The sequence below is a fragment of the Gopherus evgoodei genome, chromosome 1, assembly GCF_007399415.2.
Source record: "Gopherus evgoodei ecotype Sinaloan lineage chromosome 1, rGopEvg1_v1.p, whole genome shotgun sequence".
NCBI lineage: Eukaryota > Metazoa > Chordata > Testudines > Testudinidae > Gopherus > Gopherus evgoodei.
The window spans coordinates 115,435,941-115,449,636 of NC_044322.1; the positions used below are offsets into that span (position 1 = coordinate 115,435,941).

Below are 13,696 nucleotides of genomic sequence, written 5' to 3' on the forward strand. Positions count from 1 at the left end.
CTGAAAGACAAAATATATCGTATGCACATAAAAAATATCCACCTTTCAAAGAGCAAGAACATCCTCCTCTTGTTCCCCTCTTTCTCGCTGCCTCTTCCGAAAAAAATTGCAAAAGTAATTTGATTGCCACTATTGTTGTTGATTCTGACTTGACTTCAAAAAAAGTCAAATAATAGAAACCATTTAAAACATCTTTGTGCACCTATTGTTTTGCATTATGATCTACTGTGAAGTCCAAGTACAGCACATTGAAACATATCACTAAAGCACGAGAATGCATCACATGCAAAAAACATACAAGAATTGAGACGGTGTATTTACATACATATATCACATAACATACACACAGTGGTTGAGTTTGCACAGGCAAATATATTTCTGGCATGTCCTAACTTTTGAGTACTTGACTTTGCAACCTTAATGTTCTCATAACATAGATTAAATATGTTTACACATATATACATTGTCTAGGTTTTTTTTTTAAAAGGAAATTGATCAAACAGAATTTACATTGTATGGAACCAAACTGACTTTCACATGGGTCATCAATAAGGCTGCAAGTTTGTCATGGAGGTCACAGAAGTCACAGATTCTGAGACTTTCCATGAACTCCATGACTTCTACAGCAGCCGGTGCATCTCAGGCAGCCCCTGCGCCAGTTGCACTGGCCGCTGCTGGGGCAGTCTTGGGCCATCGCGTTCCACCGCACAGCACAGCAGAATTTAGGTGTGGGACAGGGCACAGGGTTGGGGCATGGAATGGGGTGAAGCAGGCTCTGGGCGATGCTTTCTGGGAGGGTTCCCTGGAAGTGGCAATCACCCCCTAGCTCAGCTGCAAGTTGGAAGAGTGCCCAGGCAGCTCTGCATGCGGCCTCTGCCCAAAGCACTGGCTTCGCAGCTTCCATTGGCCAGGAACCACAGCCAATGGGAGCTGCAGGGGTGGTGCCTGCTGGCAGAGGCAACCCCTGGCCCCTCTCACACCCCAAATGTGCTGCTACTGTAGGGGGCGGACGGGGTCCAGGTAGGGGAGCTTGCTGGCTCTGCCACCATCTTCCCCTAACACCAGCGGGGGTCCCGGGCTGTGCACCGCCCCCTGCACACCCTCCCCTAGCACCAGCAGGGGCCCCAGGCCTTGCACTGCTGTCCCCATCCCCCAGCACTTGGGCAGCCCTCCCCCAGCACCTGTGGGGCCCAGAGGCAGCCTTCTCCCAAGTCACAGATATTTTTAGTAAAAGTCATGGACAGGTCATGGGCTGTGAATTTTTGCTTACTGCCTGTGACCTGTCCGTGACCTTTACCAAAAATACCAGTGACTAAGAAATAGCCTTAGTCATCAGTGTAGCAGAGACCTTTTGAGCCACAGCACAGACCTCTCTGCCATTTGAGCTAGCTGATAGCTGTAGTAGGTTGTCATTCTTCATGTGAACCAGCCAGTAGAGGGAGTTAAGACATTTTATTGTTGGGTTTCACAGATATTTGCTGACAGCAGAGGAATGTTCAGACCTTTTTAACCCAGGTCCATGTTCTGGAAGGGAGTATTTTCTGGTGAATAGACACCCACCTTCCCATATCCGTGCTAAGACTGACCGTTTTTTTTCTGTCCCCTAGCATGCCCTCTCCATTGTATTCTCTAATAAGCCTTTTCATTTGCAAAATGGGGACAAGAGTACTTCCCGACCTCACAGCTATGTCATAAGGCCTAACTCATTAAGGATTGGAAAGTTCTTTATAAGGTGTTATAAAAACAGAAATTATCATATGAAATGCCTGCACAATTAACAGAGTACATGCATCAAAGATAAACACAATTAGTTGTTCAATGCATTATATCTGACCAAGAAAAAGAAATCATGGTCAGCCCCAATTTCTACAATCTAGAGCATATCAGCTGTACAGGAAGTGAAAACAGATTAGTTAGCAGTGGTACAAATTAGGAGAGTATTGGAGGAGGGATGAATGCTGCCCGTTTACCAGCCCTACCCCCTGGTTTTTGCACTTGCTCAAAGTTCCATAGGACACAGAACCAGAGTGGATGATGGCCTGACCACTTTTATGCAGTGGTCACATATTAAATCAATATAGCTGGTGCTGGAACAGTCCGAAGTGTCACCTTGCTGCACAGTCACAATACCACTTACATTTCAAATGCTAAATTTCAGTGAGTGGTGTTGCAATCTGACACACAGGGTCACACAACACCACTCAAATCTGGCCCATTTGCCCCTCCATCCATACAGATGGGTGGTCAGGCCAAATGAAATTGCAACATGGTGCATAAGCAGTTTGTTTCTGTATGGAGGAGTGTGGGAGAGTGTGCCAAGAACTTGACACCTGCCATCACTGTGTCATGCACTGGGTGGGTAAGAGAGGGAGAGACTCCCTGGCTGAGGGAGACCCAGGGTCCTGCTGGGAGTTGTGGGCAGGACAGAGGAAAAGCAAGGACTAGAACTGGTTCCCTGCTGGGGGGGATTGGAATTTGCTCAGCCTCTCAAGAAATATCTGAATTGGCACCACTGCTATTTGTCTGAGGACTCTAGGGATAAGTCATTTCACAAAAGCAGCCCAATACTGAAACACACGTTCAAGACGTTCTTCCAACAGTATTCACCCAGACTCTGACTTTGGAAGCCAGTAACCTACGGATGAAAGATTCCAAGTGTTCTGAATAGGAAGAGAGCTGAGAAGTGAGCTCCTCTCTTTCTCAGGAAATTTCTTCTCTGCAGTTGTCAGGCCTGCAAGATCAGATCCCCAGGATCATCTTTCCCCCACTTCCCAAATTCTGAAGAGAAATCTTCAGAGGAGGCCAAGGGATCAGGATGCTTCTGAGCTGAAACTGAGCTGCTGCTCAGGGTCACAGAGGGCAGTAACATGCAGTTTCACAGACACAGGTGTGGCCTCTACAGGAGGAAGCCAAATGTGAGTGTGACTGGAAAGTGTGGTCTCTCTGGGGCTGGGGAAGCAGGCAGTTAGCTGGCACCAGAGAAGGAGTTAAGGGTGAGCAAAAAGGAAGATCACAGAAATTCAGATGAGAGTGCTGTTACAGGCTGGCTACTGAGAGCACTACAGAAAGCTGTTTGCTGTGAGAGGGACTGAGCAGCATAAAGTGGAAGGACATTTGCCAAGAGAGGAGTGGGGAGGGGAGACATACCCCACCTGGAAGTGCTGGCTCCTGGGCTCCCAGTTTGGACAGGGGAGGCAAAGGCTGCAAAGCTAGAAAAGGGCTTAGGAGGAGTTCCCAGGTGGAGGGTTGGCTAATGAGTGCTTTATATCACCTGCCAGGGCCTTGGTTTACATCTCATCTGATAGACCCACACACAGAAAGGTGCAAGATACCTATCTTATGTCTTGCACTGAGTAAGCCTAGGCCAGGGGTGTAATTGCAAATGTGAATCACCTTTGAGTCTTGGGAGGAATCTGGGTTTGCCTGGGGGAATTACTGAAGTCAGGATAAGGGTCATGGTTTCTTGTTTTTTTAATATAGAGGCTTTCTGCTGAGCTTGACTAGAAAAGAGAACCTTCAGCAGGGGAAGGGGTGGAGACAGAAAAGCACTGCTAAAAGCAGGGCTTAAAAAGGATCTGGACAGCAGAAAAGTATAGCTATATCCCTGGAGACACTGGGTGGCTGCTGAGAAGCTGTTGAGAAGGCAGGCTGTCAAGAGAGACTGAATGTTTGAAGAAAGGAGCAATGCAGGGGAGATCCTTGTTGATTCTATATTGGTAGATTCAACACCTTACCAGGTAGACAAGCCCACTCCTCCTACACAGGTGAGATATCAATGGGATACTCCAGTATCAAATATCAGAGAAGTAGAAATACATTCTAGCTTCTAGGGTCCCTCCTTAATAAGAGCACCCTAGTTTTCAGGTGCTCTTCTTGTTTTGTTCATGAAAAGACTGAAGGGGAACCAGTTCCTGTCTAGGCCACTCCCTCTACAGAGGGTAATGCCAGACCCACACATGAGGTGGCTTCTCAGGTCTCCCCTGACTAAGTATTCTCTTGCTCTTAATAGGAAATGCCGTTACAGAACATGAAGCTCTGTCTGACACATCTTCCTCATTGGAGAGGGAGGAACGACCGAAACTCTAGACTTCTCAACTTGTCCCTTATTTTCTTCCCTAGATGACCAAGCACAAACAGGAGAAACAGGATTCACAAATATAGAAAAGGAAGGAGGATGACTGACAAAAGGACTCAGTGCTTCCACCCAGGAGGCAAATAAATCAGAGTGAGGAGGTCTGATGAAGGCATTTATGTTGTTGTTCCTTTGGCCTGAGCAGTTAGCCAATATTTGGAGTCTTGAAAGACTGCTTAAGTTAGGAGGAGAAATGAATGACATAAGGCAGATATATTCTTTGGTGAAATATTGTTCTCTTTTTATATATATATAAATAAATGTTCAAAGTCCTGTTTCCCTGAACACAGTGGAAACAATGGGCAGTTTCCTCGCTTGCAATTTTCAAGTCTGCCTCTTCTGTCAGTCCTGTGCCCCAAAGAACTCTGTCTCTGCTTCCTCTTAGGGTCACGCACACAACTGAGGCCACGTCTACACTTACAAGCTTACAGCTGTACCGATATACACTCACAGCTGTACCGATATAACTGTGCCGCTGTAAGATTGCTCGTGTAGTTGCATTATGCCAATGGGAGAGACAGATCTCCTGTTGACGTAATAAAACCAGTTCAACGAGCAGCAGTAGCGGCAACATAGCACAGTGCACACAAGCGCTTATGCTGGCAAAATTTATGTTGGGCTGGGGTAGGGGGGGGTTTCACACCCTGAGCGACAAAAGTTTTGCTGACATAAGTGCCAGTGTAGACCTGAGTCTCTAGCTGTCTGCTAGCTTTCTGCCTTTCACACACACACAGCTTGCGGAACCAATCCTCAGCCTTTGCATTTACAATCAAGGAACCTCTCAGCCCTTAGCTTATGGTAAGAGGTTAATTGCACCTTCTATTTAACCAGAAAAAAGGGCGCTTAGCACACACATTGGCTTTAACCGGGTCTGTGACAGTCTAAAGATCACAGACTCACTTGATGGCAGCCATTAGTACCTATCAGCACAATAATATATTCAGGGGACAGAATTTCAGAAGTTCTTAGTCTCCTGGCTTCCCAGTGGCACCATAATGCCTTCTGTCCCTTAATCAATTGTTTTAGAACAGGAGAAGGGAGAGACATATGGACACAGAAGGTTTGGAACCAGAGTATTGACAATTGCGGAGCATACCTCCTGTTTTGAGTTCATTGGAATGTTTTGGGTCACTGAGATGTACCCATTTCTTTAACTCAGGCCAGTCCTTCTACATTAATAATGTCAGTTGGAAGAAGAAAAATATGATGTTACACCTTTGCCTTCCCCAGCTTCATCTTGTCCTTCAAAAGTTGTAAAATGACGTGCAAAGCTTAAAATAACAAATTACAAAGAATATAATATAAACCTCTCTCATAGAGCTGGAAGGAATCCTGAAAGGTCATTGAGTCCAGCCCCCTGCTTTCACTAGGCAGGATCAAGTACTGATTTTGTTCCAGATTCCTTAAGTGGCCCCCTCAAGGACTGAACTCACACCCTGGGGTTTAAGCAGGCCAATATTCAAACTACTGAGCTATTTCTTCCACCCTCCTGACTGAGTATTACACATTACTCCCTGAAAAGCTCTATGTTAGTTACTAAACAACATAGTTAATATAATTAGAAATAACAAATTCCAAAGGTTTAAATACACTAACAAACTTACAGAATCACAAATCAATGCACATCAGGATACCAAGCAGATCAATTATTCATAACAACCTTTTTCTAAGCTGACAATATATTACACTATGAGAAAATGTATATAACTCGGAGGTACTCTGGTATTATATTCCTTTCATAACCATGCCATACATTTAATGAACAATATACACAGGATACCTGAACACCATGATGTACGGCAAGGGGGAATGCAACTCCTCTTCCACTGCTAGAGCTGAGAGACAGCTCCTTCTCCTATATCTGGTTGGCGGGAATATCAGTCCATCATAGCTTCTCATATTGTTTCAATTGTAACTGTAAACCAATGTATCTGAGCAGCGAGCACACATTTTCATTACAAAGCAAAAGGGCAAAGTTAAGACTGAGGGTGGGAGTGATAGTAAGAGACGAAGGGTTTTTATAACCCAGGGTGGGGACAGGCTGTTAATTTCCAGGCACTCAAACATGGTTTTAAAGGCCTGTAGAATTTTTGCCAACAAAAGTATAACATTGGTTTGGGATGCCAGCTAGACTCCATTGAAATATATTCTCAAGGTACACTGTTGCTATATTAAGGACAGATTTTGTTTGTGATGATTATAGATGTATACATTTATTTCAAGGTCAGTTTGAAAAATGTCAGAATTGGTTCCTTACTAGCTATGGGCAGAAGGAAAGGGGGGAAGGTAAAAGAGGGGGTTGCTCTGTCTCTCTAGCATCGATAGGTTTAGAAAGTGTGGGGTACAGGGTTTTGGATTACCTGGTTGAGAAGATTGGCCTGGGGAAACTATTGAGCTAAATGTTGAGTCTGGCTGGGGGGATGTATGAAGCACCTGTAGGAGTACTGTCTACATTATAAAAAAGAGGAGTTGCCCACTATATTACATTTAACAGTATTATGTTGTTCACCTGTGGAAAACTTATTTAATAAAAGCTGTTGCCAGTGATCTTAAAACAAGAAGATTAGTTTCTGTATTTATTTCGTGACATCCAGGTAGTAGATCCATTATGGTCTTTCCATTAAATACACCTTAAAACACTGACATAATGTTTCTATGTCTTTGGCAGTCTCAGCTTTCCTACACTTCCAAACAATCCTCTTTCCCCCTGTATTTTGTACACACTAACTTCTTCATCTCCCCCACAAAAATCCACCCTAAAATCTCAACAGAAACCTGTGGACAAAAATCTCTATTAAAATAACATGGCAGGCCTAACTGACAAAACCAGAAATTCAGAGTTAAGACTGAAATTCCATACTTAAGACATCCCTTTGTGCTTTGTTGCATTTTAATAAGTGTTCATCTGACCCTTTGCCAATTAATTATAGGGATCTTCAGAATTTCGTTCTAGGCCTCTTGCTCTTCAATACCGATATGCTTCTTTCACGTTTATTTTTAGGCATCTTCAGGTGAATTATCTTTGCTAACCTGATAACACCTAGATCTATTTTGCTCTTTTAGCTGATCCTACTGAGGCAGCGTTAGTCTTTTCATCTTACCTCACTAAAGTGCAAATTGGGATCTCACCAAATCTTTTAAAAATGAATGCTGTTAGAAATGAGAAAGACTACACAATTAGATAGATTCCCTACAACCTGCTGCTCCGGGTTTTTAGTTCCATTAGTTGGAAATGAGACTGTCACTTACAATACTGCCAGCAATTTGGGGCAGTTAATGGATTTGAGTTAGCTGTGTTCTTGCTCTTTTACCACTTACTAATTTGGAGCTTAATCCTGTTCACAACTGTTCCCATGGTGAGGGTCCACAGTAACTACTCAGTCCACCTAGTTACCACAGCTCTGGAGGCTACTTCTAGAACTTGGGAGGGGAGAGAAACTCTTTCCCACATGAGACAGTTTATGTGGCTGCCTAGCAGGGCCATCCCTAGCTATTCTGGGGCCCTATGCAGCACCTGTGTGGGGGGGAGGATGGAGGGCAGGTCTCCATAGAGGGGCGGGAAAGAAGCGGGCCCCAGACCTTTAAACTATGATTTGAGGACTTAAGTAACTCAGCTAGGTCTATTTTAGGAGTGGGTGGGTGAGGTTCTGTGGCCTGCAAGATGCCAGAGGTCAGACTAGATGATCACAGTGGTCCCTTCTGACTTTAAAATCTGAGTCTATGAGCAAATGTATTCTCACTGTGATGACATAAAGATGTTATAGCCTAATTCCACCTTCCCTACCCCCACTTAGTGAATAGGAGGGAATTTTTATGCCAGTACAGTCTATTTCTATACTGTATAGACTGACATTCATTAGTAATTCCCCCCAGTATTTCATAGATCAAAATTGATTTTGTAACAAAAATAGAAAAAGCTATAATGAGTTAACTGATAAACATATTTATTTGTTAAAAAATCATTAAAGTATTGACATGTTTCTATGCACTAATGCATTAGACAACTTGCTTTTTGTTTGAGCCAAGTCTTTCAACTCTTGTCTTCTCAAAACTGCAAACTTCCCCTGTTCCCTGAACACCTCACAAACTATACTTAATAGAAACAGTATCCCTGAGTGTAGCATTGGTCTGATAAAGTCATCCTAATAGTGAATTTTCCATAGGAGTATATGTTACAAATAACAGGATTTTCTGGTCACTTTTTTTCCCCCTGCTGATTTCAAGCTTCCTCTTCTGTACAGGAAATATTAGATTTCTAAAGTAGCTGTTGGGCTAAGCTGTTTGGTTCTCCCTCTACTCCTAAACAATGTAAATGCCTGCCAGTGAGCTCTGCTTCTTTAGCTCTGGCCCAAAGCCGGTTTTTTGTTTACATTCAGCCATTTGATCAGGTATATAGATAGATTTTTTAGATTTTCTTTTAAAACTAGGGTCATAGTGGAGGGTCACTAATTTATTTTACAAGCAAAAAGTCAACTTTTTGGAAGTCATGAACTTGCCATATCCATATTAAATGTTTAATTCCATTCTAATGGTGGTATACCATGTGCAGTGGCTCCAGTAAACACCAGTAGCAGGTCCATGATGAAGCTATTTTTTTAAAAGCTACATTTTTAGTATTTGCTCCTGGTTTTTTTAAGAGATTGGTTAAAAATAATGCAAAATAAACAACTTCCACTCCTCACCTGTCAGACTACAAACTCACTGGATTCCCTTGCATGCTGGCTGACAGAACACGTCACTTTCCTCAATTTTATTGAATGGCTTTCGGTATGAAATTTTGCAGCATCTGTTACCAGTCAATTTCTGTGAACTCTTTTACACTGATGTTGGTCAGATCAGAGCTGTTAAATAGGAACACGAGGGTGGGGAATCTGAGCAGAGTGGCAACCAGCAGTGAGTGTATTCTGATAGTGCATTCCACATGGAATGCTGACATGGAAAATTCTTGACGTTTTTCAGAAGGTTAGTTGACTAGTGTGTATCTTGGGGCTGCTGAGGAAATGTGATTTTACAGCACATTTAGCTCCTGAACCTGCAACTGAATCTGCATGGATGGACCATTGCGCCCATCCAGCATCCCACTGACATCAGTAGGGCTTCATATGGATGTAAGCATCTGCCTATGTGAATTCTATTGCACAGTCACTTCAAACCTGATTCAGCTGGAAGGTTAATGACAGTGTCCAATGGGTTGTGGCTCAGTAAATCTCCAAAGTGTGCACAGTAGAGGCCCCTATATCCTTCGCAATATGGGTTCTCATGTCTTCCAAAAGGTCACAGCAACTACATCCACTTCATGAGCTACATCCATTGAGCAGAGCCTGGGGTCCCCTCTGGTCACTAGGCCTATTGTGACAGACCCAGGCCAGTGGGGTACAGGAGTCTGGTAGAGGGCAAATATACTGGTCACTGGGTGAGTAGTTTTCCATTCCCTGAGTGACAAGAGCAGGGGCTGCACTAGAGTAATCAGGAACCTGCTAGAACCAATTAAAGGCAGACAGGCTGATTAGAACACCTGCAGCCAATCAAGGCAGGCTAATCAGGGCACCTGGGTTTAAAAAGGCGCTCACTCCAGTCAGGCGAGGGGGAGCCAGAGGAGAGGAAGTCCGTGTGAGGAGCTGGGAGCAAGAGGCGCAAGGAGCTGAGAGTGAGAGGGTGTGCTGCTGGAGGACTAAGGAGTACAAGCATTATCAGACACCAGGAGGAAGGTCCTGTGGTGAGGATAAAGAAGGTGTTTGGAGGAGGCCATAGGGAAGTAGCCCAGGGAGCTGTAGTTGTCATGAAGCTGTTACAGGAGGCACTATAGACAGCTGCAATCCACAGGGCCCTGGGCTGGAACCTGGAGTAGAGGGTGGGCCCAGGTTCCCCCAAACCTCCCAACTCCTGATCAGACACAGGAGGAGTTGACCCAGACTGTTGGGAAGATCACTGAGGTGAGCAAATCTGTCAAATAAGCGCAAGACCCACCAAGGTAGAGGAGGAACTTTGTCACACAATATATATTACATACGAGACCTTATTGTACGGCTACTATTAATACATACTCTCCATACTATATACAATACAACCGTATCTCCTTCAAATCACCACACAATGAAAGCAAACCCACTTCTGATCTACACCACTGCGTAAATTAAAAAGAGTTTAATATCCACTTAAATTCTGTATTCCATTCCCAGTCTTTGGTTTGTAGCAAGTTCTCTGTGAAAGAGCCTTCAGGTTAGCTCCTGGAGATCCTGTGCAATGGTCTGCCTCACCTTAATCGAGTAACTTCCCAGAAAATGCAATGTATTAGTAAGAGAGCTGTATACAGGTTGAGTCTATTTCTTTTCTTGGGAATCCTGTGCAGCTAGAAACAGCTGATGATATATTTTGGGCCTGATTCCTCTCTCATTTGCACTAATGTAAATCAGAAGAAACTCCACTGAAGTCAGCTGAGTGCAATCTTATACAAGCGGCATAACTGAGAGAAGAATCTAAGCCTTTCTTACTGGCTTTGGGCTAGTGCCCTTACTATTTTTCATTTTGCTACTATGATTCCCAGAGAAATAAGTATAAAATGAACCTCCAACATACAGTACCAGTTCTTTTACTGATCCTCATTCTGTAACCACAGTTCCTAAGGAAATAAGTGTGAGGTCTACCTCCAGCATGCAATTTTTTAAAAACCACTTCTTATAGCACTATCTCCTAAGGACATAGGGACAATACATGCGTTCATTTCTAGTAAAATATAAAAGGTATGGCATTAATAAAGAGTAGTCAACTCTATTAAGGAGTAGACTGGCAATTAGCTGCTTTTGCTCCAACATGGTACATACTACTTTTTTTTTTAATATAAATACCCCCACCTTCCTTGAAGTCAACATTTCCGTCACAATTTTTGAAGTATTTTACATAAAAAATGCTGCAGATTTCCAGATGAGCCCATATGTATAGGCATATCTCAATTTAATATGAAATGCTGCAACCGATATAGTATAAAGTATCCCTAATGCAACAAAAACCTTCACATGACTGTGAATTCTGGCATGAAGGAATTAGCATACACTACAACACAGCACATGGAGTTTAGCTTCTTAAAAATTTATATTTAACCATGAAATCAAACAATGCTCAATGTAAACATGTACCTGATTTTTATAAACTGTGATTAGATGCAAAGTTAGCAAGTTGGAAAACAGCACAATGATACTGAGGGGAGTAGCAGGGGGATTAGAAATATTAAGAAATCACAAAATAATTCCCATTTTATCAATTTAAAAACTGTCATTCTACAAAAATACCATTTCTGTTATGTTCTTAATATGTCATATCTGTAAAAAGGAAATGTGGCATTATAACAGCTAACTTGACTTCTTTAAATTATTCCCAAATCTTATTTCACTTTGAAAATATCTCTGAATGACAAAGAACACAGGGCTAAATCCTGTTACATTTAGGCAACCCATTTGTGTTCAGCAGGATTGCCTGGATGCAGCTCAGATTAGAGTTTGGCCTACATTATATGTACAGAAATGACCAGGGAGCAAACATGTTTTCATTCAACTCTCCCTCCAAACTGTCAGTTAGATCAAAAAAAACAAAACAAAAAACCTGTTTTATTTTGAAAGAAAAAGAGTGAGTCTTTTAGTCAGAAAACTCAATAGTAAGAGGATATAAAGGGTGATGCCAAGAGCCTTTCCTAATAGTCATACCAAAAAAGTCAGAAACTGAAACATGAACTGGGTCATAAGATGAAAGCATTGTATATGCAGTAACACGGGAGAGCTAGAAATACAACTTGTCAGCCCTACACAAAGTATGTTATAATCTTAATTAGGGATTTCATGGAACATATTCATATTATTAATCTGACCTACCACAAAGGGATGCTGTGCATTTTAGTAAGTTAACTTTTGTTTAGCACTTTGAGGAGATAAAACTTTGTATAACGTCAGTGTTATGTATTATTGTATACTGTACCTTTGTCTTTTGTTGTTAAACTTTAGAGATAGAATCTTCCTATCTATTTGCTTCGAGTGTTATAATTATATGCACATTGCTGTAAAAAGATACATTAATCATGGTAAAAATTGCACTTCAACTGAGATAAATGTCATTCCAAAATTTAAACAAATTTATTTTCTCTGTAAAATATTCATATTGAAGGGACAGTGTAGATATGTCAGAAAAAACAATGTGCTTGAAAACTGAGTTCATGCCATAGCTAGACCTCTAAATATCCTGCCTTGATACTGGAAGCTCTTTCAGAGGGTAAAACAGCAGGTTGTTTCTCTGATTGCCAATATCTATTCCAAAAGATGGGGCAGGGGCAGTAACAGGCATTTTGTACAATTTCTTCTGGAATGTGAGCTGGCTGCAGATGAATACTAATATTTAGTCAGAGACATATTTACTGATATTTTTTTCAGCCAAACATCGCAATATACTATAAAACATATGAAGACGGCAAAGCAGTTAGGCGCATTCTGAAGAGTGCTTTTATTTTTTCCCCTAACTATAATGGGTGATTGCTTTTCTGCCTAAACAGCTCAAAAGGGCTATGAAAACTAAAGTCCTTAAAAGCTGTTAAATGCTTCTTCAGATTTACAATAAAATTCTGCATTACAAATCTTCTAGTAAAATCTCTGGAGCGTTACAAGCAGTACTTACATAATTTTCCGTTAAGTCAGTGTGTGTGTATTCAACACCTAGAAAATAAGGAAAGTGAATGTGGATAATGAAAAAAAACAACAACCCCCCCACCAACTTCCCCCCTTAACCCTCCTCCTCCCCACGTACACCTAAGAGGCAGGAGGGGAAAAAAACCAAACAAAACCCCTCAAACAGGCATGCAGCTATTAAACATATGCCAAAGTAAACAATAATGTTAGGGTCTGCCATAGCTTTGCCCTGCAGGTAGACGGCAGGCGGCACAGAAGGAAAGCAAATGGAAAGGAAAAGAGAAAGACAGTACAGGATGTGGATGAGATGCCGAGCCCTGAGAGCATGAACGGCCTGATTGTGATACTCAAGTCACACCATCAGCCATGCAAAACAGGACATACCTTTCTGGCTTGCTGGTTCTGTCGGCTGAAACAAAGCAGTCCCATTCTCAGCGGGAGGCCAAATCAAAATGAAATTTTATTTAGTCTGCACTGTCCCCAGATTGGATTTCAGAATGACTGCTTTAGGAGATAGCATGGATGTGGCTGATGCATGCTTTGCATATGAAACTGCAGTAGAAAAAAAATCTACATAATCAAAAAAATCTGTGCTGTGTGTATGGCAAAAAACCCTGGACGTTAGTGATTCAGTGACAATGGAGGTTTTCAGAAATGACCTGTCTGAATAAAATACACTTTTCTTTCCAAAACAATATTTTCAATAAATACATAATAAGTCATTTTACATATAATTATTCAGTAGCTGCTTTGAGTGACTGAAACACCATCAACATTTATCTTAATATTTTTTAAAAATGCATTAGAATTATTGTTTGAAAACAAATACAAAGAATACATACATCTAAGGAGTATTTTTGTGTCAGGCAGTGACAGGTTTTGTACCTCAGAATCCTTT

The 13,696-nt window shown here is 42.0% G+C and overlaps 1 long non-coding RNA gene across 2 annotated transcripts in view; it reads right to left on the reverse strand.

Moving 5' to 3' along the window:
* The window catches only part of LOC115654935, a 31,158-nt gene extending 17,836 nt beyond the window's left edge, over positions 1-13,322 (reverse strand). The window contains exons 1-3 of one of the 2 annotated variants that reach the window (XR_004001304.1): positions 13,183-13,322; positions 12,788-12,825; positions 12,096-12,176 (exon numbers count right to left, since the gene is read on the reverse strand). This is a non-coding gene — a long non-coding RNA (uncharacterized LOC115654935). Of the gene's footprint in view, positions 1-12,095; positions 12,177-12,787; positions 12,826-13,182 lie in introns of those variants that run through there. The other variant, XR_004001303.1, reaches the window with a different exon arrangement.
* Between the last annotated feature and the right edge of the window lie 374 nt (positions 13,323-13,696).